At 39.9% G+C, this 25,809-nt stretch overlaps 1 protein-coding gene and 1 long non-coding RNA gene across 6 annotated transcripts in view; one reads left to right on the top strand and one right to left on the bottom strand.

The window, feature by feature from the left end:
* IGF1 (insulin like growth factor 1) overlaps positions 1-25,809 on the bottom strand; it is a 74,615-nt gene that overhangs the window by 38,037 nt on the left and 10,769 nt on the right. The gene's annotated exons all lie outside the window — the stretch shown is intronic.
* LOC117998813 overlaps positions 12,195-25,809 on the top strand; it is a 128,275-nt gene continuing 114,660 nt past the window's right edge. Inside the window, exons 1-6 of one of the 4 annotated variants that reach the window (XR_004676087.1) lie at positions 12,394-12,403; positions 13,098-13,131; positions 13,954-14,065; positions 18,608-19,447; positions 22,664-22,741; positions 24,876-25,773. This is a non-coding gene — a long non-coding RNA (uncharacterized LOC117998813). Of the gene's footprint in view, positions 12,404-13,097; positions 13,132-13,953; positions 14,066-18,607; positions 19,448-22,663; positions 22,742-24,875; positions 25,774-25,809 lie in introns of all 4 variants that reach the window. The other 3 variants (XR_004676086.1, XR_004676088.1, XR_004676089.1) reach the window with 3 other exon arrangements.

The following is a 25,809-nucleotide window of genomic DNA, read 5'->3' as shown; positions in this document are numbered from 1 at the left end:
ACATAACCCTCCAAAGTAAGAAAGAAACTAAACTGAAACGAAAAACACATGTTGACCTTTTACCCTTCCCTGCATTTTTTATTTGCACAGTCTGTGTCATTCTGACTTCCAGCTAGCACCTGAAGACAAGCCAGGTCTCAGCGAAGGAAATTAGAGCCTTAACAAATTCCCCGACCACATGGAAAGCTAGAAACACAGGGACGTCCTCTGATATTGAAAGCCACTTTCTCTAAGTACCAGATTCAATTTATTTTTAGGCTTTCAAAATTTTCAGGTGGGTATTCAAGCCAATCTGCTCAATTGTAAAACTTACTTCAGAAGACAGACTTCCCAAAGACCCAAATCTACCTTTTCTATGCCTTCACCCTTTATAACCACCCAGGGTAAAGCAGAGAAGCCAAAAAGATGGGGTGGGGTTTTGGCACACCTTCAGGACCACATCATCAAAACATCTTTTCATGGATCATTCAAAACTCATGGCAAAGGAGAGTGAAAGGGAAGTATGTCACTGATGATTGCCTATAGAATCAAGGTGATTACATAAACCAGAGGACATTCAGTTTTGCAGAAAAGAAAAAATCATAATTTGTTATTTGTCAGTCAGGCTACACATAATCATCAGAATTTCTCAAGCAAGTGTCAGGATCAATCCTGCTGAGGAAACAGGGTTAATTAATCTAATTGCCTTCATACAGAAGTGGCAGGAAGAGGGCAAACACTGCTCTATTTCTTTTCCAAGCCCTTCTCGTGAGAGTGTGTGTGAGGCTCCCATAGCCCTAAATCAAACGGTACCCTGCAGGCAGGAAATCCATATTGGGAGCATGGGGAGGAAAGCAGGAGCCACTGCTGGCTTGGCAGTTATAACCCTCCTCCAGGTCCCTGTTTCCATTTCCCTTTTAAAGAAGAAGTTGGGTTTTTAATAATTCCCTTTCTAGTCACTTCCTTCTCGTTGCTTTGCTAGGTCATTTCAGTGCACGCCTTCTTCACAGATCTATTTCTGGAAAAGATCAGAGGGAAAATGATCTCATTCACTAATTGGGAAGCCAACTGGGTATCCCCATGGTTGGTTGGTACTTCTTTGTTGGGGGGTCTCCCCACTCTCCCTGGCTGTTTCTCAGGCAGCAGTCACCACAGGACCCTCTGGGGAGGCAACCACAGGCTCACAGATACTTATTAGCATCCTTTGTGTACTGAGTACTCCACCAAGGCTGACCAAGCTTGGGAAGAAGTAGAACACCCAGTCTCAAGAAACCCACAGGCTAATAAAAAATATGAACCAAGAGGTCTGTATGATCTGAGAGCAGAAACAGAACTTTAACACTGAACAGGTCCTTAGAAATCTTCTAGTCCATGCATGCGTTTTTGTAGGAGACCTGTGAACCCTCCGCATGATGTGTAATTATGTATGTTTGCGTATTTTCCTGGAAAGAGGAAATTTGAGACACTCAAAAGACTCTCAAAATGCTCCATGATCTGCAGAAACAAGAGAAGTACAGGCCCAGGCTCATGGAGAAACTCATTTTGTTTCTGTCATACCATTCAGAAACATCCAAGGCTAGCCTGCATACTGGGTGCTTATGATTTGGGATCATATCCCCAATGCCAAACCCAATGTCAAAAGACACCAAAGGATCCAAGACATCTCCTCAGCCCAGCATTCATCACAGAATGTTCTTTCACAGATTCCATGCCAAAAGCTTAGGGAACAGCTGTAGACTTCCCATTTGGGAGAGCCCTAAAGTTCATCAACCTATTCAAGGCTATAAGAAACCCTGCAGTGAAGAAATCTATGTGATGGTATTGAAGTCCATTCTCTCTACACCTAAGGGACCACTGGATCCTTGTTTTCCACAAATGTCTATTAACTGCCTATGGAACTAAGGCACCTATATCCTGAAATTCATTTATCATTCCTTTTAATTAAAGAACATGAAAGAGTCCTTTGGAAATGTAAATAATTTACTAAGGAACAGTGCATTATCAGCCATTAACATCCCAGCAAAAGTTAGTTCTGAGTCTGAGAGAAGAGACCATGAGGAAGGTTTGGTTTGCTAAAGAGGATTGGTTCAGGATAGCAGAACCCTGCTAGGCTGTAAGGTCTTCAGAGCCCCCTCCTTGGGGAGGTCTCTCCTGTCTACCCCATCTAAGATAGCCACCACTATGATGTTTATCATCCCATTGTTTCTTTTAGAACATTTATCAAGATTTGACATAGTACTGTTTATTTATTGGTTGACTTGTACTTTGTCTCCCTCCTCCTCTACTTCCCTTAGAATGTGAGATCCATAAAGGCAAGAGCCTTATATGTCCTGTTCACTGTTACAGCCTCTATACCCACCACAGGTTTACAAAGAGTAAGTACTTCACGAATACATTTTGTATACCTTGTATGTATATGTTACTAGATGGATAAAGAAGTTATGATTTATCCATCACTATATCCCCAGTGCCTATCACTGGTGCTTGAAAAGATGTTTGTTGAATAGATGACTGGAGAAGGGTGGTCTGCTGTGCTTTTCATGCTCAAACCATGCTTGTGGGTATTCGGAGAAAATTGAGACTCCTTCCTCAATGAAATAATAGACTAGAATGTTTTTCAGATTGCACGAAGCCAGGAAAAGATCTTCAAATATTAGAAGGTAGAATTAAAATTTAAAGTGACCTTTAACAATGTAGAAAGGGGGAGGTCATTAAAAGCAGGAAGATGTTTAAAATGGATAAAAATTGGCTCCAACTGGAAGAGACAAGTACTACAGCAAAATAGCTGTGGGCCCCAAGTCAGCGAGAAAGTACTACAACAAAATTGTAATATGAGGCAGGCGTATGTCGAGAATTATGAAATGAAAGCCTAGAGAGTAATCCTTCTACAAAACTTGGCATTGCTGAGGTTTTAATTAGAGTGGGAACTCAGATTTCATCCTCCTATTTTAAGACTCATTTGGAGAAGCTGGAAAGAATCCAGCTAGGAGTTAAAAAAAAAAAAAAAGAAAAGAAAAGAAAAAAAAAAAGATTAACTGGGTAGAAAACGGAGTTAAGATTTAGTCCCCCCAAAAGGCTAATAGTTGACTTACTTACCACTGCCAGGTATAAGAAGTGTTATTATCACACAGAATATTCTTCCTCATCTCCACTAAGGACTAGACAAAGGTAAACAGACAAGTGCTATACAGAAAGTGTTTCCACTTAAATACCAGGAAGAATTTCTTGATTGTAAGGGGGAAACATGCTGACCCAGGGCTCTGTGGGAAGCTTCCCTGGAGATCTTTAAATGTAGGATGACAACCATCTGCCTTGGAAGGCTTAGATAGAGACAGGGGACTGGACCTAAGGACCTCTTGGATTTCCTTCCATCTTTGATTTTGTGTTCAGAATCATAGCCACTAAGCACCCCCATTCTACAGTAATCCTCCATTCCCGTCATAAGACAGACCCTGCACTGTCAAAATCTGAATGGTTTCCCCTGGGAGGAGCTCGATTGTTCTCTTCTGAATGGGAAGGAAACTGATAGTGTTGCTTCAGCTGCTTCCCTTCTCCAGCCCCCACAGAAAGAGGCCAGTTCTTATCCTGATGGGCCTTCCCAAATACTGGAATGGGCCTGCTCTCCATCTTGTGTGGGATTAGAAAATGTGGATCCAGTTGGAGACAATTGATACTTCCAAGAATCAAGGAACATCAGAGCTGCAAGGCATTTCAGAGCTAATTCAGACCAATCTCCTTGCTACTCAAGTGAGAAAACTGATATCTTGAAAGATTAAATGACCCTCTCCAGGTCACATAGCCAGTTCTTTCTGTATGGGACTAAAATCCAGACCCTCTGGCTCCTTATTCTACACTGTCTCTTCACTACTTGTGTTTGTACTTCAGTTGGAAAGAACATTTTTAATCAGGTAAATCTCTAAAAACATATCTTTGGTAACTAAACTGTAGCAGAAAAAAATGAGCAAGGAAGAACAGAAATTCTAGTAGTAGGTTATAGTTACCTGGCATCACTATTCAGCATGAGTGAACAAGGATAGGTCATCTCGACTCTCTAGAAGATCAATTTCCCCATATGTAAGTGAGGCATTTGGACCAGGAACATTTTAGGGCTTATTCCAACTGTAGCATGTTTTGATTCTGTAATTCTAAATTTTAGTTAGAAAAATAATAATGAATAAAAACTCAGTTGCTGGTCTAAAGGAATGAGTTTTTTAGGAGACCATTTGTAATGTAATTGGATGATGCTCAGTTCTTTTGAGACCCCAAAATGGCAATTTTATTTCTTCCTTCCTATTTAAAAAAATAACTTAAAATTTAAATATTGGGATAAGGGGGATCATGCTTTGGCTATCATGTGTACAAGGAAACTTCCAAACCTATTTCTTTGGGCTGCTGTCTCTCTGAGCTTTGGACCGGCACCAATAATGAGCCTTGGGAATTGTCTTCTGAATGCACCATTATGATTCAGTATCTCTAAAACCAAAGTCAGCATCTTTGCCATTGACTAAAGTCAACCAAAGTAAAATCTTCCTCTGGACTTGTCCATGTCTGCACTATCATCCTCTTGCTTATCCAGACTCAAAATTTTACAATCACCTTTGTTTACCTGCTATTCCTTTCCCCCTTTATCCAGGCAGGCAATATATTTTTTTTAAAGATTTTATTTATTTATTTGAGAGAGAGAGAGAATGAGAGACAGAGAGCATGAGAGGGAGGAGGGTCAGAGGGAGAAGCAGACTCCCTGCCGAGCAGGGAGCCCGATGCGGGACTCGATCCCGGGACTCCAGGATCATGACCTGAGCCGAAGGCAGTCGCTTAACCAACTGAGCCACCCAGGCGCCCCAGGCAGGCAATATATTGCATCAAGTCTTATTTATAGCTCTCAAGGCTTCTGCCAAATTCCAGGCACTCACGACTCTCCTGCCCCTAGTTTTTTCCCACCCTTGATTCATCTTTTGATGTCCTAGAACAAAGGGGGAAGGTGACAGAAGAAGGCAGCTTCAGGAATCAAGAGTGACAACTAGGAGTAGGAAATAGTAGGGAAACAAACCGTGGAGTGAACTAACCAAGGAAAAGCCTAGTGCGCCAAATATTCAGAGCTTTTGGGCAGTGCATGGGCTTCCCATGGAATGTGGAAAGAGGTCACAAGCCATTTTATGTAGATAGTGGATAAAAGTATGACCCAAGCAGACCAGAAAACCTGGGGATATTTGGTTTATACATATACTATCTCATTTAATTCTTAGAACAATCCTATGAGATGAATGCCATTATTATCCTCATCTTACAGGTGAAAATCAGCCTTTGATTTTTGCAGTGCATACGTGAACACCTAAGTGATACGACTTAAAGATTTCTGGGATGGTCCTTCTGTCAGGGATTCCTTCTCATTGCCCAATATCCATTCTCCCTCTTTCCATGATAATGGAAACATTAATTTTCAACTGACTATATTTCCCAGCCTCCCTTGAAGCTATGTGTGACCATTTGCTCAAATTCTAGACAATGGAATATAAGCGAAAGTTTCACAAGACAGCTTCTGGGATCCTTCCTAAAAAGACAACCAGCATGTATCCTTTGCTTTTTAAAAATCTTCCTGCTGGCAGGAATGTTGTTCTAAGTTGCTCTAGCAGCTATCTTGGGCCATGTAGATGAGAGCCACACTATAAGCATGGTGAAACAGAAAATTAAAAGGAGGCTGGATACCTGAGCTGCTCTGTTCAGCTGATAGTTCAGCAGCTCTGAACTATGTATCTTGGGACTTGTTATGTGAGAGAGGAATAAACTTCCATGTTGGTTAAGCCAATGTAATCCTGGAACTGTTACTTGCACAGAATCTTAATGATAACTACTTCTTTAAAGAGCAAAGTTTATTGAAGGTCACTGGCTTATTACTGATGCCTCAAATGACCCCATTATGGCTTTGCCTCATTGGATTAGGATATATTTATACAGAACTTCTGGGAAGGAAGGCAACAGATCCCTCAGGGTGCATGAATGGAGCAGGAAGAGGTATAAAATAGACAAGCCTGAGGTTCCTATAATTCTGTGGCAGGGCTTACTAGGTGCTGCAGGGGGTGGGGGGTCAGGATGAAAGGGGCAGAGCAGAGTTAGGGCCTCCTTTGCTCTTGACAATATGGAAGAGGCCCAATTTATACTTTGTCTACTTAACAGTTTAGTTCAGGGGTTGTTCTTTTCTAAGAAATTCACCCATATCTGTGATTACACAGAGCAAAAGTTCAGGTTACATCAGTATTGGATTAATGGTGATGATGACACCTTTCTATCAGCAATACTAGACTGAAACAGGAGAGTGAGGGTCAGATAAATAAAGCATTCTCCCAGTGCTGCCTCAACTTCACAGGGGAAGAAGGAAGCACCCTCCATGAGCAGCTGTTCATTGATTTTTCACTCATAAATTCATTCAACAAACTTATTCATTGTCTACTATGTGTTAGACATACTTTCTATGGATTAAATATTAAGAGAATATTAAGGAAATTTAAATCTATGGTGACAAAATAATTTCTAATCTGGATAGTCTTCCTATAGAACTAAGATGGAATTCAACTTAAAAACAAGTCACTTTAAAAAACAAACAAAACTTTTTATTACCTGCCATTTTTAAGATGCACCATCCTAAGTGTTAGGGGTATGTGAAAATAGTTGGTAAGGCAAAACCCTTGCTTTCAAGGAGTTTCTGACCCAGCAGGGGATGAGATAACTCATAAATACCGTAATAAAAAAGCAGAATAAGGTTAGGTGTCTGAGCAGGTACAAGGTACAATGGAGGTTCAGAGAAAGAACCCTGCTGAATCATTGAGGGGTGACCTCTATTCATAAGAGATGACCATCTCATGGATTGGTATAACACCCCATTACTATGTTTTTCTGCTTGCAGACCGTGGGGGGGCAGTAAAGTTGGGGGGTTTCAGCAGAGTCCTTCTGTCAAGATGTTGAAGAGCAGAGGGATTTTTTGCAACCCTGTAATTCAATAGTCCCTCTATCTCTATTCTTTTCTTTTTTTAAGATTTTATTTATTTATTTGAGAGAGAGAGAGAGAGAGAGAGCATGAGCACAAGCAGTGGAGGAGGGGTAGAGAGAGAGGGAGAAGCAGACTCCCCGCTGAGCATGGAGCCCCACGTAGGGCTCAATCCCAGGACCCCGAGATCATGACCTGAGACAAAGTCAGATGCTTAACTGACTGAGCCACCCAGGTGCCTTCCCCCCCCGCCCATCTCCATTCTTGACAGAAACTCTTATCCTCTGGTCTACCAAGGGTTTCTAAGTCTTGTCATATTTCTAAGTCTTGTCACTATGGTAGAAATGAAGCACAAACATGGGTAGGCACAGAGACCTCTGAGGGACTACACCTCATGGGTTCTCCTTTTCATCTCTAGTAGATGTAGGGTAGAGAGAGGGGAGAGGAAGAGAGAGCAAAAGAAGTGTTCAACCACATTAAATGAGAAGGCACAAGATGAAGACTTAAAAAGCATTTAGTAAAGTGATAAATTTTTGTGAACTGAGAAAATCCATCCAGAGTGTATTTGTTTTACAAGTGTGGATTTTCACATAGTAGATTTTCTAAAGAGGAAGCACTCTTTTCCAGGGCTTTTATATTATTTCCCTATCACTCTTTCCCTCACTAAATTTCATGCTTTTCTTGCCCAATTCACTCAAAGCTAAAAATCTCCTTACTTTTACACAACTCTCATAGAAATTGCTCCATTACAGAGTAAAAGAGCAACACAAAGAGGTAAGTGAACTATTTTGGCTGTGACAGGAACCGTATTTGCCTTTTGGCACTGCTTTCTGACTTTCTTTGTGAAGTCTCTCTTGCTCTGATGGCCCCAGCAGCTTTCTGCATGAACAGAAACACAGACACCAGGCAATGCTCTACTTGGAGACAAATGGACTCCCAATAGCTCTAGGACTAAATTAGACCTGATAAAACACTGCTTTTCTGGATTTCTCAATCTCTTTTCATCTCCCATTTGAAGGCCAGGGTTTTCAACCATTTCATTTGGAGATTATGATTTTTACTCTGTGTTGGTGAATACAGATAAAGGACACATTGGCTCTTCTTTCAAGTTCATTTGGTGCACTTAAACAAGTTCTCTCCTATTATTGATTTTATTTTCTCAAGTTCTACATGTTGTTTTTCAGTATTCTATCCTTCTATCTATGCATCTAATTTTGATTCATTCTTTCCATTCTAACAAAGAAAAGGATTTTGGAAAACCAAAAAGTCTGCTGGTGAGAAAAATAAACAATGTCAAAATATACATTCTAATAATCATATCAAGTGAGTCAGTTTCATATCTAATTTGATATGATTTGATCAATGATCCCCCACATTAAGTCTGGCTTATCTATTCCCAGAACTATTCTAGGTAAATCACTTGGCTCCTAGATTGGGATTGAGTTCATCAAAGAAGTTGTATCAAAACCTGTGACTTCCTTACAGATTCAATCAAGGACCAGAGACCATGCTCTTCCTTGCACAAGGCACTTGGATATTTATCAAACAAGTAATTTGAGACCTCCCAGTGTTTCCTACCATTCTCTATTTTGTTTGTGTACACAAAGTAGGTAATAAATTTCCAGGAAGCTGGCACTTCTAGAAGCTTGAGATCAAGGTGCCAAGACATAGGCCCATGGACACTTTATTGTTTCCTTTACTTAACACCTCAGGAACTGTGGGCTTGCCCAGGACAAGAGACTCTAGTGTACATGAAATATCCCAGTATGTGTAGAAAAACAGAGGGGAACAATGAGTCTGACTCCTGATAGAAGCAAACTAGTCACACAATTTAAGCTGCCTCCTTTGATTGTCTGGGATAAGACGAGGAAAGAGCAAGAGCCCAAACTGAACCTAACATCGAGGCTTCCTTGCCACAAGGCATCTAAACCAATGCCTAAAACAGTGGATATGCAACAGTGCCTGCTATAGAGGGCAACAATAATAAGAGAGGGTAAGAAGAAGAAGATGGGAGATTGATTAGAAAAATATTCCAACGGTTAGGAAGAAAAGAAAGCTTGGGGCATGTATTGTATAGTTCTCCCCCCAGACAAATGTAGGGCATAGGAGTCTCACCATTCCTTGTTCACCCTTAGCCCTGGACCTTAGCACATTTCTGGCTAAACTCTAAGCACCTAAGTCAGGAAACCTGTCAGTTTGGTTCAGCACTAAATCCCTAACACATGCTTCAGAGCCTGGCATATAATAGATGCTCAGTAAATAACTGTGCACTCATCCATCACATTTCAGCACTCAACTTTGCATATCTCAATTTGTGTAGTGTTGGCCTTGACAATTAGATAATTGTAGGTCATTCCACATGCTTGTCTGACATCCTTCCAAAGGCATCACACTGTGCTTACTTGTTGTTATTGACTCTCTGAACTTGGAGGTAACTCATGACAAACATTAAAAGGATACTTTTCTAAAAGGATAAGACATTCTCTTCCTATTGGGTAACCTCACCTATGGGAGAAAGAAATCTTCCAGGCCAGAAAAGAGCTGGGTGAAAGAGGGAGAGATTGGGCTGGAATCTCTCTGAGCAACCTGGCCCTCAGTTATATCTAAGCAGTAAAGCAATTTAAGGACATAGGCCATAAAAAGAAAATAGTACCTGTCTTCCTGAGCAGTCTAGTCTGGAAACACGTTGCACCCTGTGAAAACTTGTGACTTCAATGTGAAAAAAGAGAGGTTTTAATTAAATTGGGTGTTTTTGAGTCTCCCACAGGGAATTGGGATTTGGGGGTTGAGAAACCTAGAACTTTATTAGAATAAAGGGAGTCTTCTCAGAAATCCTGGAACCCCACAGCCCTTGGTGAGATACTTCATCCATGTGTGGCCACCTTTTAGCCTGTAAAAGCACTGTTAGAGTTAGCATTCTTTTGCAGCCAAGCAGGGTAACCCTGGAATGGTGTTCTTGGTCTGTGGCCTGTCCACATTATGCTTCTCCAAATGGTTTTTGATGGGCTGTAGGATTTCAGGAGTGGGGGAGTTCCCTGTAGGGCTCAAGATTTCTTAGTCTTTTGTTGTTTTTGTTGTTGTTTTGAATTTGGAAAGATGATATAAACGAGGTATGGTGGGATTAGGGGACATTTCCCCAGGCTTCAACCAGTGGACTCTGATATTCAATTCAGCTATGTTAATTGAGCACTTTCTACATGTAAAGCACTATCCTAGGGTCAGAGGATATGAAGGGGGATATGAAGACAAGTCTGGATTATAGAAGTTTGTAAATGAGCACATACTTAACTCTAATATAAGTAAGATTGGAAAAATTACTATAAATTCAAATAAAGAGGAACTTGGAGTAGGGAAAGATAAATTCTTACCAATGGAGTTGGAAGAGATCTCACTAAGGAAGGAATATATGAGCTTGCCCTTAGAGGTTACCCAGTATTTCCATAGCTAGGGAAGAGGGGATGGAAGAAAAAGCAAAGAATAAAGGCATGCTATGGGCAATATGCTGAAAGGTTACCAGGTACAATGGATGCTGGGGTCAGCTGCCTGAGTTAAAACCATGGTTTTGCCCCATTTGTCCCACTTAGAAGCTATGTGCCTTTATACGCATTATATCCTTCTCTGTGCCTCAGTAGTCTCACTTTAAAGTGAGGATACTGATAGTATACACTTCACAGTTTTGTTGTGAGGATTTAAAGAATTAATACATATTAGTGCTTAGAATAGTACCATGGATATAATAAATGCTTAGAAAGTGCTAGTTCTTCTTCTCCTTCAATACAAATGTTTCTCTAACCTATCTCTTTGGGCTTATTTTGCACTATTCTCCACTAGCATACTACCCCAACAACTGGCTGGATGGCTTATGCACGTGCAAAGATGCCCTATATTTTGCTGTTCATGGCTTTTCCACTAAGTTGTTTTCTCTGCCCAGAATTTCTCCATCTATCAAAATCCTGTCTATTCAAAACCTCTCTTAAACACCAGATGCAACTTCTAGCCAAATGTGAGTATCCTTATTCCACTTTACAAGCATCATGGCAAATTTTTGGAAGCTTCCTTTCTTGAAACTTCCCATTAACCAAAGCTACTACTGATCTTCTGGAGTGATTCATGAGGTCTGGGGAATGTCAGGGTTTTCCCTTCCTTTTCCCTAGGGGGAATGAAGGGCAGATTGATCTCTCTGCTTTTTCTAGATTTCCCTGAAAGATGACAACCACACAAAAGGAACAAGGTAAACCTGGTCTCTTGAATGTGCTATGTTTTACTTTACTTACTCCTGAAGGCCATTGCCAGCTTTGTGAATAAGACAGGACTCAGAGAGAGCTCTTTATAAGTTCCCAAGAACATTCTGAACCAGCCTATTTTAGAATGGAGAAGGGTCTCATCTCCTCAATTTTGAAAAGCGTTTCATAGATTGAGTTAAAAGAGTGATACAAGGGGATGAGGATGGAAGATTCGCCATCAAAGAGTCAGCAGGTTCAACGGCCAACACTGGAGGGAGAATTGGGCTGTTGAACAGAATCCTAAATACTTGATTGGGAATGCAAGGCTGAGTGGGAAGAAGCCTTTCCTATTTTCTGTTTACCTACCTGTCTGGGAACAAATGGATGATCTCAGTCGCATGTTTTTACATCCTACTGTGTCAGTCCACCATAATGCAGTGCTCAGTAGAGAAGTTCAGGACTGAACATGCAAGCCCGGAACTTCATTTCCATTCAGTTCTCTCAAGCCTGGAGAATTTTGGCTGGGAGTGTGGGGGAAGGGAATGAGAAAATGGGAGGACATGGCCCCTATCACCCACTGTGGCATTCCTGGGTTTTGATTAAGAAGAAAATATTGGCTCTGACATTCTCGATTTGCAAGATCCAAATGTATTTTGACTTTTTAAAAGAACCAAGGGCTCGGGTTTCATGGGAATGATCCTGCTCAGAACTTCTGACTCAAAACCTAAAGCTGCTCCACTTCTCAGTAGTTGAATACACAGCAAGTGCAGTTAGCAAAGTGACATTGCAATGGCTGTGAGTTGCACAACAGCATGATGTCAGCCTTCTGATGAGAGCTGGGCTGTTGAGCAATGCCACTTGGAAGAGAGAGGTCACACACAGAAAACTGTCCAACAGTTCTAAGAATTTTATATCTTTAAAAATATTCAATATATTTCTTTATGTGTTGGGGCCCAGGCTTTCCAAATCCCTGATTAGTGTTTTTCCAGAAATCTCCCTTGAATCTTGGGTCAGGCAGTGAATTTCCAGTTGACAAGCTAAGTTCATTTTCAAATATCCTGCAGTGAAATCAGGATAGAGCATTTAAAGTGGGGGAGGAATTTCCCAGAAAGGTTCCTGCTCATTGCGTCTGCCCTCTCCTCCCAATTACTCTCACTTACAGTCTCTTTCTTAATGCTGAGTCTGGGATAGCTGAGATCAAGAGTCTCCAAGACGCAAGGTAGGTTAGACTCAGGTAAGGTTTTCCAACCCTTCATTCTAGCATGCAGGAAACATGAATTCCATTGCATTCCATCATGCCTGGTACAGCAGCACCCTGCTGCTCCATCCACAAACCCTCGTCCCAGGATGAACCTAGCAGACAGCTTGGATGGGAAGCTGCCACTTCTCTCTCTGGCCCTGGGAAGAGATGAGTCATGAACATGAGCAGAGGACAAGGAGTTGACTAACCAGACCCAAAGAGTTGGGGTTCATCTGGATATTGAATGGAAATCATCCCTCTGGAATGAAAGGAAAATGGCTGCATATCTGACAAGTGATCAGTAGCAACAGCCTGTGGGATACGACCCTTCCTCTACTGATCTTTTACTTTGTCCCTTCAGTCATTATGCTAATATTTGTTTGCTAAGGACCTGCAATTTGGTAAAGAATCTCCTTCATGAAAAGGCAAACTTTTGTAATAGTGTATGGTGACCATCTTGGGAGCCTCTAAGGAGAATATTACCTCTTTTGAATTCCTAACGCTGATACTCAATTTATTCAGTTTTTTCAATTTAAAAAGTGGGGTGTATGTGTGTGTGTGTGTGTGTATTCTAATTTAGAAGATAAGGAGAGATCCTGAGGAGGTGATGAAGTATGAATAAATGTACTTCAAAGACTAAAAGTGGATTCTAAACACAAATGTCTTCATTTAGGGAAAATCGGAGAAAATACCTCAGGGAGGAAAAGGTATCAAATCTAACTGTTAGCATGTAATAATATTTTGTCAGGAGCTTTTCCCTCATTTCAGTTCAACTACAGACTTTCAGCTAGAACTAATCTTCTAATCAAAAGGGAACAAATCTATTTATAATTGACATAAATGATAGTCCTATTTATAGTTCTCTTTGGTGTTCCATGTTTCTCTGTGGGAGATTTTCCCTGAAACAAAAGCCTACTTTTTGAAGCAACTGTGTTCCAGGGACAGCTTTGATCATTTCTGTTGCCCAAGAGATATATTTAATTAACCTCTTATCCCTACTCATGGGATGGTGGAATATGGGAAGCACTGACCAATAATACAGCTACTCCTACTTTTGCCCTTGTAATTCCAGCAAAAAGCATACATGACCCAAAAAGGAATGGCTGTCCCAACCTCTAGAGGAAGGTGCCTGAATGTCATTTTGGCTAACCCAATTGCAACTTTAGAATGTACTCTAGCCTAGCACTCCATCAATTCAAACAACACCTCATTCAAGTTATCTCTAGAAACCTGTAGCTGGCCTTGATTCCCTAGAAATTTTGTATAACTCCAGAGGTATTATCTTGCCTGATACTCATAAAACCCCCCTTTTGGAGGCAGAACAGGGCTGACAGTACCCCATTTACAAGCAAGAGAGTTGCCTAAATGCACTCAGCTTATAACTAGCAAAGCCAAGTCTCCTCAGGGTGTTCAGTCTCCTCACCTCATAATCAGAGCCCCTTTTGATACCTAACCTAAAATATTATTCAAATATACACAGATACCCACAGTTAGATTTCTGTTTAATTTGGAAAAATATCTGTTTTGAGGAATCCTTGTGCTGAAAGAAAAGGAGTCAATAATGCCCATGCTCTCTGCGTCAGATCCTGTCTGGCTGGGAAATATAGAGAATCTCGTGGAAGGGGAACCTCATGACTCCAGGTAGGATTTGGATACATCACTGAACTTGAGTTGGAAAGATTGGCCTGGCAACTTCACAAAGGGAGGGATTTTTTCATGTACTTCCCATCAACTCAAAGTCAAAGCAGCTTGTTCACCCAGTATTTCATGCCTCTCTCAAGCAACAAAGCACATCCATACCTCTACCTAGTTAAGGACCCAGGCAGACAGAAGGTACATGAAGGTAACAAATTCCACCTTCCTTTTAAACATCAATGGAAAACCTCACAAGACTATATATAGAGAGAAGAATGAAAATTCTCAGTATTCATTTGGAAATTTAGTAAACTTATGTTTTGACATCTGCCATGTCCAGGAGGAATAGAAAAAAAGAATGTCATTTTTATATTTTATTATTTATTTTAATGCTGTCAGTTTACCTTGATGATAATTCCTACACATGGGTAAAGTTTGCATTCCTAACCAGACTGAAGGTAACTTAAGGCAGGCTTTTATGTTATATCTGGAGAACATGGTGTGTGCTTGTTAATATATTAGTTGTCTCTACTTGCATTCTTGTTTTAACTTTCTTTTAATTTTTAGCACTATCATGGATACATATTAGTCCATAAAACATTACTTAATTGAATTATATTTTAGAAGAGTGACTGTCTTCCTTTTAGTTCATATTTTACCACCTGTCATTCTGATCAAAATCCATTAAGTTGGATCCATCTCTGGAGCCACTAAGTTCAGACTCCATAACCTTGCAACTTGTTGATGGGCTCTTCCTTCTGCCAGGGCAAACAGGAATGAGAGTGCCTTTCTGGGTGTTCAGTAACTCTGGAAAATGATACCTTTGAATGCACTGTGCAAAATTCTTTCTGTTTCATTTTTTTCAAGGGGGTTTGTGCTCTACCTGGCACTGGCTCAACTCACTGTTTCAGCCCCCCACCCCCCCTCCAGGAATAGACTGACTCCTATAATTCTAAGAAAGTTGAGCATACTAATGGGTTTGCTGATGCTCCTTGTGAGACATGCAATAGGGATTTAATCGGAAGATCACAGCCAGCTTCCAACAAAAAGGATCATGTTCTGTTTACCTAAATTCCCTCAGTAGTTTCCTTTAGATACAGCATTTCTCACTCCCTACTTGAAAATGCTTAAAAGTCCATGGGGACATTCTGACTCAGCCATGTCTGCATTTCAAATGAGTTACTACCTTCTTATGGGCACACACTACTAATCTAGGCCTGGAAGGCAAAGAAAAATAGATAGCTTAATTAATTCCGTGCAGACATGGACCATGTTGTGTTCAAGGGAGTATGTGGGATTTTACAGAAGATTAATAAGACAGCCCTCAACTTTGAGGAGCTTATAGCCAACCAGATGGTATAAAGCATGAACACTCACCAAAAAACACAATATAGAATAAGTTATAAGTGTTGTAAGAGTAATAGTATTGTTATTTAGAGGAAAGAGAGTTGAAATCTGGTAGAAGGTTTTTCAGAGGAGGTGACATTTGAAAGAAGAACAGGAGAAAAGCCTAAGAAAATCTTATATATGGTAGGAAATCATCTAGGTTAGATGTTGGAATATGTAGGGAGTATTTATAAACTCAAATGCCTATAAGAGCCAAGCAAATCATGTAGAGGTGTGAGTGGGCCATAGTAATGCAATAGAAAGTGGCGAAGATTTTGGTGCTAATGTAGAAGTAAGAGTCATTTATATTGACAGATAATTCAAAGTTTTGCATTTGCCAAACAAAATACTTCTGAAAATTGGATAAAATTTACAGACTGCCAGTTTGTGAGCTTTGCTGTAGGGAAATGTTAGGAAATACAGTTGAAAAGTTAGATAGAGGTCTTATATAAAATGCCTTACTGTCAAATTGTGGAGTTTGGATTCAATTTACTTAGCCATGGATGGTTACTGAAGTTGTTTAGAAAAGGAATAAAGTGATTAAAACTGTGCTTTAGAAAGATTAATTTCATGGGTGGGATGGCTGGTGTCAAGCAATATTGGACACAGAGTGATCATTGAGGAGGCTGTTGCAATAGTTTTGGTGAGTGATGAGGAGGACCTAAATAGTGATGGGAATGGAAGGAAGGACACATGTGTAATCTTCCAGTGAATTGGTAACAGCTGTTCTGGATCTTGGTGCAAAACAAACTACAATGCTACAACTCACTTTGTCTAGAGTTGGGTTTGATGGTCTCCATTGTCCTAAACACTTGGAGTGATTGCGTAACCTGTCCATTGCATTGCCTGGGAACTTGGTCTTTCCTGCTTTACAAAGTCACTGGCCAAAAGCTCCACTTACTCTTGAAGAAATATCCCTTTGATGATCTCTAAATAATTGTACGTTCAGTTTTTCAGATTTGGGCTCTTCCTTCACCAGGAAAACTTGATCATCTTTTAAATTTTACCCCAGCTATACCCTTGCTATGTTTGAGGAGAACAATGAAACACCTTAAAGAAAAGTTTTGTGGAATCAGCAGTGACTAGTCTAATGCATGGGTGATAGTGAAAAGGCAATAAATGAGTGTTGTGTTGAATAAAGAAGAAAGGTGAATGGTTAATATCCAAAGAGATCTTGCATATCTGGGGAAGGGGTGGCACAGGTCCATGTATGCTGAGGCATGATGGGTATATAGATGAATAAAGCAAGCCTGTGAGGCACTGTGGTGAGCTGGAGGGGCATATATCCTACCTATAAAGCTCTAGACAAAGCTGCTACTCAGGAATACTGGCCAGTAATGCTAGATCACCTAACTCTTCAAGAGAAGCTGTTAATCCTTGTTTTTTTTTTTATTTAAAATCTCTTGTTTTTTATAATTCCAAAATGTAAAAAGTATATTTGCTGGTGCAAACAAAACATGTTTGTGGGCTAGATTCAGGTGGGGTGGGAATAGGGCACCATTTTGTGACATCTGCTCTAAAGTAACTCCATGAGGGTAGTTAATATCTTTACTCATTCCCTTCATCATTAATGTTTTGCTAACCAGAGGACACTCAATGAATGGTGTAGGTTGGAATAATATAGGGGAGGAACATTTCTATCTGATTCAAGCTTGGGGTTCATGACTGATATTTAATGGGTCCTCACATATGAGTGAGAGATCTCTTTGAAGGCATGGCTTCATCCTCTCTTGGGTAGTGCTCAGCACAGAACAGGTGCCCAGTCAATGCTATAATTAAATAGGTTAGTGCCATAATTTTACTTCTATACATTTTACTAAAGCTCTGGATAAAAGTAATGAAAGAAGAATTCTAATAAAGGAACAACAGTAGCTCTATATCCAGTTGGATTTCTTAAAGGATTTTAGAGATTTCCATGAAACAACAGTAAATGTTAGTTTTGGAAAAGGTCTTAGAGAGTATCTTGTCAATATTCTTTCAATGGGTAGATTGCCAAGGAGTTAGGGATGTTGCATTAAAATGCTATGGATTAAGTCTAAATAAATTAAATATATAATTGTGAGCTAAGTCAAATACCACCAATTGAATTGAATATAATCAAGAGGTGACAGATACTTAAAGGTTAAGGAAAATGTATATGAAAAAAATGTGAAAACTATATCTATGACTTATTTTTTTCCCTCTGGAGAACTGTGAAAAGAGATCATAGTGACCCCATTTCAGAAGTGGAATGTCATGGTTCAACCTAATATTATTGTTCCAATGGAAACAGGTTTTGAGACTCATGGGACTATTCACCAAATTTACCAAGTTATGTAGTGGTAAACCTCTGAGTAAATCCAAGATACTCGAAGTCCCTCATTCAAAGCCCTCCCTCTTTTTTCTAGTGTCATTCAAAGAAAAGAAGTTATAAACTGGCCCTCTCTACTTTTACCTGCCTTGCTGTGGGATGAGGTCTTTCTGAACAAGCACGTCCTTTAGCAATCCGGACTTTCATAAATGGGTTCAGGCTGGGGAACTTGCCGAATTCCAGAAAGGGTCTAATGAGAAGGCTTTCAACTGGGGAACCAGCTGCCTCTTTGAAAAACAGTTTTAAAGTTTACCCTTCATCTTCCAGTAGAAGACAGAAACCCAGTTCTCTTAACTCAAAACCATTTCTTTTAAATTCCAATAGCAAACCTAATGGAACTAATCAATGCAGAGTCATAAGAAATAATATTAGAACCTGGCTAAGCATGACAAAGGAAACAATTTGATATGAGTAAAACACACATTTGTCCACTCAATGCAATTAGAAATATTTTTTTTAAGGACTCTTGCTTGGCTGTTCTTATAAAATATAACTATTGAAAAAGAAGCTGGCAAGATCTTAAAGACTGGATCTCAGTTCCTGGCCCCAGTGATGGGTTTGGAAATTGCAGCCACAGCAATTAGGAGTTCCAATTTCCAGTTCATAGAAGGTCAGGCCTTGGGGTTATCCTTGGGGAAGTTCTATACTTCCTCCGAGGAAAGATTCTACCAACGTGAAGGAATTGGGGACTTGATATGGTTGAATCAACATATATATTGTTAATGATCACAAGCATGTTTGGCCCCAACAACACTTTTCAAATCTTCAGTGGAAGTTCAACTCTGACTAGCTTGTGTTTTCTTTCTTAACAGATGAGTCATCAATCAACATATACCTGTTATTCCCTAGACCAGGGCTCCTCAAATCCTTATATGCGTACGAATCCTCTGGGTATCTGGTTTAAAATGCAGATTTTGTTTTAATTAGTCTGCAGTAGAGCCCTTGATTTTGCATTTCCAATAAGCTATCAGGTTGCTTTGAGTAGCAAGGCTCTAGTCTTCATACATTAAACTGTATTTTTACTATGTGACATGTGTGACCCTTAGAACATTTGTTAATCAAACCAGATTTTCCTATCATAAACAAGAGACTTCTTGCCACTTTCCATGGTCTTCAATAACATCTGGTTTCTTCTAAGAGACTTCTCTATTCTTTATTATTGCCATTGTTTTTTTGTTGGGGGTGGATATTGAAATCATTTATATTGACTGAAATCAATTACCTGATGGATGACTTTAAGACAATAAGTGATCAGTGCCTACTTCAGAACCAGCCAGAAATAAATCCTTCTGTGTCTTTAGCCTACACAGCATAGTGTTTTCATGCAATGTTACTGAACCCTTGTCTGGCTTCTCTGGTAAGGGAGATTTCCATAATTGCATGCAAAGCACTAGTAATCTACAGAAATGCCAGCCAGATTTGTGGCACTAATATCTTTTGTAAGTCTTATGATTCAAACAACTCAGGGCCCACAGACTGTCTATCTTAAGGTAAGCCTGAAATGATGCTTATTTTATGAGTATGTCATTGATCTTCTCAGAATCTATCCCCAAATATCTGTTCTATAGTGGGAGGCAAGAATAAGCAGAAAAGAAGGATCTTTGGAAAGCCAAAAACATCTCTACACCAAATTGAGAGAGTGGAATTATAAGGTGAATGCAATTAACTGGCAGTCGTGTCTATGCTGAAAACATAATCATCCCTTTAATAAGGAACATTTGCTGTGCTTGACAAACTCACAGTGAAATGGTTGGATCCATAGGAAGGAACATGCTGAAAATGGTTTCAATATGATCCTGTTTTTTCACTCAATAACCATTGATTGAGGGTGTCCAGCCAAAAACAATGAGAAAATGAGCCAACAATAGTCTTACCCTTTGACCATATTAGATATAGTTGCAGCTGAAATTTGTTATATGTTTCAGTAATAACAAAGCATCCATATGGAACAAATATTTGGCAGTATGGCAGCTGATGAAACCAGGAAAAATTAGACAAATTATCAATCGCTCGCTCCCAAATTACCCCAAGAAGAAATTAGATCCATTTTCAGTAGCTTTGCTTTCAAATTTCTTCATTCCATGAGTCACCACTACCTTCTGCCAAACTAAATATGTCTATGAACGGCTGGAAACTTTAATGGAAAGAAACATAAAACTCAAAATACGTAGGAAAATTTAAGCTTCTTCATGGAAGACCTTCATGGAAGACTAGCAAGTCAGGAATGTGTAGAGACAGAAATAATGCCTCGACAATACCTTTTGTTTTGGGTGGCCTCTGAGTTAACAAGCAATACAAAATGCATAAACTAGGCAACCAACAGACATGACTTGAAATTAAAGGCATCTCTAAAAAGAAATTAGCTCTTTACTATTTTCTTTTAAACCTCTAATCCATCAAACTACTACAATCTATGAAGATCCATAGTCCTACAGTCAGGTTGATCAGATTTGGAATAAAGAGACTTGATGTTATCCAATGGGTGATAGAAGTTGGAAAAAAAAAGTTTTCTGACTGGTTAAGGTCAAACACTATTCTAATACATTACATCAGAAGTGACTGACATAGCAGTTCTGAGTTGCTAGTGCTACCTTTACGTGAATTTATCAAGGTTAAGTTTAAAGTGTCCTCCTGTGCAAAGAGCCCTAGACTAAGTGAGGTGACTGAATTGCAGTTCTGGCTTTCCCACCAGTGTGCTTTGTGACATGCCTATTATGTTATTTTCTGGATCTCGTTTCCTTCATCTGGGAAGTGAGTACACGGAACCAGATTGCTCTATACAATTCTTTCTAGATCTCCAATTCTTCGGTTATGCTGTGACAGATAAAAATCACTTATTCTCTGAGGGCTGATGCTCCAGCTGTTATACCTACCTTGGGGGCTTATTTGTCAGGGATCTACCATTTGTTATAAGCCTCCCCTTGACTACCATCCCTCCTTTTAGTATGAATATCTCAGATGAAAGAGAGAGGAACTGAGTGGAGGTTCTGTGTACAAAGCCACTTCCACAGATGGAACCTCTTTGTGAAGGCTCTTTTGGTAGACCTTAAAAATTCTCTGTGGACTAGAATTAGCTTACTGTTGAGCTAGGAGAAATTTTTACTGGGGCAATAGTGAAGGGGTCCCAAGAAATGATATCTCAAATAGGCTTTTTTATTCTATACCTTAAATCTCAGATCCTTAATGGTGGCAGTAGCAAATGGAAAGCTATGGAGGTATATTCTGGGGACTGGTAGAAGGAAATAACTATTGGGATGACTCTGTCAACATCAAGTCAAGCAGGTTAACTAAGTGCCCAACACTGAATGTTGTGGAGGACAGAAAAAAACAAAAAACAAAAAACAAACCTTAAAACTTTATTCTTCTGGAAGAGCTCAAAATAGAATGAAAATTCATAGCAGGAGTGACCAGTATTTGATTGTGAGGTTCAAAAGTGTCTTTGCTAAGTCAAATATTGTGTCTCTGAGAGCTGTTTGATGAGAAGCATCTGGGATAGAAGAACCACATGCCACATGGTCACTAGACCATATGTTGATAAAACTCACAATTTTGATTTCATCAAAGCCGTGTCCAAACAAAAAAAATTCAATTCTCCTAAGTCAGGCTGAGATAAGGAAGCAGTTACGCTGGGCAACCTGAGAGTGCAGAGATACTTTTCTGATTAGTGAGTACATTCCTTCTGCTGAACACTGCATTTTGAGGCTGAGCAGAAATCACTAATAGCTGATTTGGGAGAATGGAAATCTTTTGCCTCCATGTGAAACCTCAGTGACTACCTAACCACCTTGAGGAGACACTCTTTAAGCAAGCTTAGTGTGGTAAAGTGATAAGCCCTGTCTTTTTGCTGCTTCCTGCAATGAGGACATGAACAGTAATACTGGGTGAACATTCTGAAAATCCATTAGTTAACTCTTGGGTCGTCTAAATGCAAAGCAATATGTTAATAGAAGATACCAATATACTTTTCTTTCTAATTAATAAGGTTGAGATGATACACTGCCAAATTAACTTTTCTAAATTATAATTATTGAAGAACAATTGAACTAATGGGTCAATGCCATTAATAACTGAAGTCAAACCACTGAAATAATTTGTGGTGATAATAGAGACAGGCAAAGCATTCAACTCAATCAATTAACAGTAACATATTTGGATGGCCCCTTAGGTTTTCAAAGCCTTCTATAGTTGAGTCTCAAAACAAGGTGTAATATTTTAATTCCCACTTTACTAATGAGGAGATTGTAAGACCCAAGGATATTAACTAACTGCGCCAAGGGGGAGAAGTGCTATTAAGAAGGGGAACTGGGTGAGGCTCAAATGTGGAACTTCTGGTTTCCAATGTAATACTTCATTGATCTTTCTGTTTTCTGCTGGGGTTGTTTCTGGGCAATAAAATGCCTCTGATGATATTTAGATAGGAAAGACACAGAAGGCAAGAGAAAAATTATGACCACCATATCTGAGCCAGGCCTTTTCACTTGTGGGACATTGACAGCTATTTATTATATGATTAAGAAGGAAATGGCCATAAATATTGAGGTCATAGATAATGGGCTTCTTTTTCATTTGCTCCAAGTGGTCATAATCATATTTCTAAGCACAAAGTTTTGCTTTACACCATTTCTACCTTCCTTTACTGTTGTTACTAAAATAAATGAGTTCTATAGCTATAACACAAAAGGGGGTGCCTACAAATACCTTCTAGATAGCCTATAGGAAAAGCTTTATATTTTCAGAAAAAAGTTTTTAAAACCACAGTGAATCTTCTCATTGCTTAGTCTAGGCAATGGAACATAGGCTCCTGATTAACCAGTGACTGATAATTAGTATCTCTGTTTCTTTCACTCATGGCTTTCCTATCCCTCTAGTTGCTTCTCTTCCGGAGACCTCTGGTCCAGTAGTTCTCAACTAGGGGTGATTCCACACCCCCACCCTGGGGGCATCAGGTAATGTTGAGATGCTTTTGCTTGTCATGACTCAGAGGAAAGATACTGGCATCCAGAGGGGGTAGTAGCCTAGTATGGTGCTAAACATTCACAGTGCACAGAAGAGCCCCCTCCCCCAATAAAAAATTATATGGCCCAAAATGTCAATAGTGCTGAGGTTGAGAAACTGTTGCCAATGACACTGCTGGGGGAGGTGAGTGGGGAGTATGAGAATGAAGTAGGATTTAAAAACATGCCACTTGGTCTCACAAAGGGTCTGGGGCTGGGGCAGTGAGGAAGGAGAAGTAAGGAGGCCAAAATCTATAGTGTCCTCAAATCAGTTTAATCCAGAATTCTAACTCTTGGTGCTCCTTTCCCCAGTTTCATAGATAATCAGGACTTATTGGCTGCATGTAGGTTGGCTCAGTGCAGACTTTCTTAATCACTTGCCTCTGATGAAAGAGCCCTTTCACCAGGGTAAATGGCACAGAGGTAGTACCATCTTCCCAGCAATATTCACAGAATTGACTCTATGACTAACCAGATTTCAAAGTTTAAAAAGACCCCTCCAATAGCCTTTTAATACCTCATAAAGACCACAGATGAAAGAAGAAAATCTGAAGAGATTCATAGAGTATTTGCTTGGAAGTCTGCAAAAAAATCAGGTGTAAATTTCTTTTGGCCTGGGGCCGTCAGAGAAATCTCCAGAAAAAAAGCTGATCCAACAACTCGTCAGACTGTTTCAGATTTTCCAGGAGCACAGCTTTGCTAAGTCATTCCAAAGCAGCTCTACCCAAGTTGACATTGGAGAGAGTGACCAAAGAGTCAGAATAATATAATATACAATAATAGTCTAAATTATGACCTTAAGTGGACTTGGAATGCCTAAAGCACATCTGAAGTTTTTGTGTAATGTATAAGAAACAGGCAAGGAATTACTTTAGTCTGTGCAAATTTCTGTAGCAAGGGAAAGTGTTAAACTTAAGTTTCAGGTGAGTTTATTGGAATGAGAGAGCCACCAAGATCTATATTCACTTGGGTGAGCTTGATTGGAGGCCTCTCCCAGGCCATTTTAATTTGCCAGGTAACTTTGACATAGGCATGGTTCATTGCTGCCAGAGGCCAAACACCCTATTGGAATCAGAAAAGAGAATCAACAGTGTCTTTTTCTATTTCTGCCACTAAATAGCAGCGTGACCTTGGACACATCACCTCTCTATGAGTTTCATTCTTGATGTTTGACTATTTTTCAAGTGTTTCCAAACTTATAGCAATCTTTAATTTTACTTCCTTTGAATAATCAGGTATTTTTAAGAAGGAGATATTAGAGAGATATATACTTAATCAATAATCAGGTTCTTGGGTGTTTTTCCAAGGGCTTCAGCATGACTTTTTTTTTTTTTTTTTTGGAATGGAAACCCTATCCTGTAGTATGCCTGAGCATTAAATGCAAAAGGTTTTAATTTAAAAGACTGTGTGGTCTCTACTGGTTGCACAATTTCTTTTTGTGTCCGTGCTGCTGCTGATCAAATATTGCAAAGCCATTAATTACCTTAGGACAAATGCAGAGGGCCACGTGCAAAAGTTCTGGCCAATTGCATAAAGCAATATGCCAGATACAAAGTAAGTGAAGGGTTTTTCTTGGTATTTAAGGTTCAGTGAAAAAGTAAGAGGGGCAGCTATGCCAAGAATGAAAAGCCAGAGCTTGCCAAGTGCTTCTTTAAGTGGCTTTAGCCAATGTGAGACTAAACAATGCATTAAATAGGCATACAACTTACTGCAGTTAAGGAACTGCACGTCAAATAACAGCTCTTTGCTGTTTTAAACATGATCTCGCATATAGATAAAGACAAACAAAATGCTGTGTTGTCATCTTCTTAGTCTAACAGCTAATAAGGCCCGAGGATTTGAACTTTCCAGGCAATCAAAAGTAATTCTTTGTGATGTAAGGGCTTGCTGATGTTTCACAGGGAGGTGTAGGATGGAACTCTGCCAGGGCAGCAGCCCAGTGCAAGAACGATTTTTTGCCACCATGGTTGTCAGAGATCTGGCTGCATAAAACAGCAAAGGCTTTATAGCCCATTATTGAGAACAATGAGAAATCTACTTGAGAGAGATCTTGTACCTGTTTTCATTGTCTGATGCTTTGTTATAGGCTGTGAAATGGGAAGGAAGGCTGGTAGAAGACTGAGGTTGGCTCTTAACAGAGGCCCTGAGGAGGGCTGGCATGGTACATGATGTCTGGAAAAGGTATATGGTGGCCCAGGGAATTGAAGAATGCCAAAACTCTCTTCTGGATCCAAAATGCCTAACTTACCAGCCACTTAAGATAAGAGACATCCAAAACCAATAGTGTCAAACAACTGGGTGAATGATACCTGCACAGGTGGAAGCCTTACATCCAAACCGCTGGCTGCTCTCGTAACTCCTTCCATGGCCAAGCTGGAGAAGCCTCTTCCTGCCTGGCACCTTATCTGGATTATGGCACCTTGTGATCCCCTCTCCTTTACCGCTTCTCTCCCATAACACCCAGAGAAAAATTTCTGGTCCAAATAAACAGCCCTTCTTCAGTTGGTCTTTGAGAAAAACCAACAGAACTAATAGCTGCAAGACATGAGGCACTTGAAGTTTGCTGGCAGAGAAGGAAGAAAACTTGAAGTTGTCCAGAAGAAGATCTCCCCCGGATCATACTGCATATCCTGGTGTTCACAGGTGAACTGCAGTGTTCAATCTGAGTGGGGTCCAGTCTCTTGAACAACAGCAGCCCCTAATCAGAGACTTTTCTTGTGCACCCTGAAGATATTCAATTAGTATTTCCTAAATTTTTCTGGAAGATAAAATGTAGGGTGATCACATGAATATCTCCCTCATGCTTCCTTTCAATGAAGTGTTCAGAATCAACTGGGTTACTCTCTCTCAGAAGAGGGCTGGGATTTTTGGAAGCATCTCTCTATGCCATAACATTTTGGGCCACTAAACAATGTAAATGGCCAAATGAACATAATTCTTGGAGACAAGAGACCCTAACTTTGGTTCTAGATCTGTCCAGTGAGGTAGGTCACAAAATCTCAGTGTCTCATGTTTCTCAT

This window comes from Mirounga leonina, unplaced genomic scaffold (assembly GCF_011800145.1).
Source record: "Mirounga leonina isolate KUSES-001 unplaced genomic scaffold, KU_Mleo_1.0 Mir_418, whole genome shotgun sequence".
NCBI lineage: Eukaryota > Metazoa > Chordata > Mammalia > Carnivora > Phocidae > Mirounga > Mirounga leonina.
Note: the sequence above shows the minus strand (reverse complement) of the source record. Positions and strands in the feature narration are given on the sequence as shown.